The sequence below is a fragment of the Onychomys torridus genome, chromosome 4 (assembly GCF_903995425.1).
Source record: "Onychomys torridus chromosome 4, mOncTor1.1, whole genome shotgun sequence".
Lineage (NCBI taxonomy): Eukaryota > Metazoa > Chordata > Mammalia > Rodentia > Cricetidae > Onychomys > Onychomys torridus.
Window position 1 is genome coordinate 134,977,465 of NC_050446.1, and position 2,240 is coordinate 134,979,704.

The 2,240-nt window shown below is 44.6% G+C and overlaps 1 pseudogene; it reads left to right on the forward strand.

Moving 5' to 3' along the window:
• The first annotated feature begins 345 nt into the window (after positions 1–345).
• LOC118581945 lies at positions 346–1,267 on the forward strand (annotated as a pseudogene).
• The last annotated feature ends 973 nt before the right edge of the window (positions 1,268–2,240 follow it).

The window sequence follows — 2,240 nt, forward strand, 5'->3', positions numbered from 1 at the left end:
GATGAGTGTAAGGGATAAAAAGTTGCATCATGGAGCTGGGAGACCTCTCAGTTGGTAAAGTTTCTGTCATGTGCACATGAGGATCTCAGACACTCACATGAAACCAGGCACAGTGGTGAGAGTCTGCCAACCCAGCATTTGGGGGAGTTGGAGAGAGGTGGATTTCTAGAATTCAATGGCCAACCAAACTAGCTTTATCCATTAGGTCCAGTTCAGTGAGAGACCTATTCTCATAAGTTAAGGTGGAGTCTTTCAGCCAAACTTGCCAGCAGACCCCTCACCATGAGCCACGTGATCTGAGGTCAGAGGCAGGACATCTGGGTTCTGTATCCTGCATACAAGAACATGAAACACGCTAAGGGCACTTATTTGCCTGCTGTGGATTTCACTGAGCAGCATGGCTATATTAAGTGCATGGTAAAAGATATGATGCTTACCCTGGTGCTGGGGATGCTATGAATGTGTTGCTCTGATTGATTGATAAATAAGATGTTGATTGGCCAGTAGCTAGGCAAAAGGTATAGTGCAGGCTGGATAAAGAGAGAGGGGAATTCTGGGAAGTAGAAGGCTGAGTCAGGAGACGCTGTCAGCCACCACTATAAGGAGCAGGATATAAAGTACTGGTAAGCCATGAAACACGTGGCAAGGTATAGATTTATAGAAATGGGTTTATTTAAGATATAAGAACTAGATGGCAAGAAGCCTGAGTCACACTGCCATACAGTTTATAAGTAATATAAGTCTCTGTGTGTTTACTTGGGTACAAGCAGCTGGCTGCAGGGACGCAGGAGCAGAACAGAACCAGGAAAACTCCAGATAGACTCTGGTCATCATGACCCTGGCCCCAGGGCTCCCTTGAGAGGTAGTCTTTCATGATCCCCATCTACTTAAGGAGCAGATGGAGCTGTTCATGATTACAGAGGGAATCCACATCAGGCAATTTGTGTACTGCAGCAAAGACACCCACTCACTATCAGTAATGTTTTGCCCATGGGTATCATGCCTGAGTGTACAATGATGTGTTATCTGGAGGAGAAACCAGGGAAGTGTGGCAAGCTTGCACAAGCCTTCAGAAACTATCTCTCTGTTATCTCCCACAACCCCAGAAACCCAGAAGACCCGAGCGAAGCTGCCTTCAAGACCCAAGATCATTTTCTCAACTAACAGAGCTGTTGTTGGTGTAGTGGCTAGTGGGTGCAGAATTGACAAGCCTAACTTAAAGTCTGGTTGTGTGTTCCACAAGTTCAAGGCAAACAGGAACTGCTAGACATGAGTACAAGGCATGGCCATGAATACTGTGGAGCATCCCTTTCAAGGTGGTAACCTCCAGCATATTAGCAAGCCCTCCAGTATTTGAAGAGATGCTACTGCTGGGTGCAAAGTGGATCTCATTGCATGCACACCACAAATATGTGCATTCACACACACACACACACACACACACAAAGTTTTATAAAGTTGTCAAAAGAAAACTAGAAAACATTGCTGGTTGTTTTATTACTCTTTGCTCTTTGGGGAGGGGCCCAGCACCCAGCTCCCAAATAAACACACTGAGGCTTATTCTTACTTATAAATGCCCAGCCTTAACTTGGATTATTTCTAGTCAACTTTCCTTAACTTAAATTTTTCCCATCTACCTTTTGCCTCTTGGCTTTTTTCTTTCCTTACTTCTGTGTATCTATTTTCACTCTTACTCCATGGCTGGCCCCTAGTGTCCTCCTCTTCTCCTTTTCTTGTTCCTTGATCTCTTTTCTCTCTTTTTCTCCTTTATTTATTCTCTCTGCCTGCCAGCCCCTCTACCCTGTCTCCTGCCTTTCCATTGGCCTTCAGCTCTTTATTAGACCAATCAGGTGTTTTGGACAGACACAGTAACACAGCTTCACAGAGTTCAATAACATAAGGGAATGCAACACATCTCTGCATCATTATTCCACAGCACAAACAAATGTAACACATCTTAAAATAATATTCTAGAACAAAGCATAGTAACTCTTAGGAGAAAAGTGACATAGCAAGAAAGAAAAGAATGTAACATTGACTGGATCCAGGGGACACTCCAGCAGGAAGAAGAAGCCTGCAGCATCCCCCTATGGTCAGGTTGGGTCACATTCAACATGTGAACAACAATAGCTGTTGGTAAGAGATCTGGTTCAAAGCAGACCCCAGTGCCTGGCTGCCTGGAGATGCCTCCTTGACCCTCACTGGCAGATAAAACTGTAACCACAGAACCAAGTCAAGAG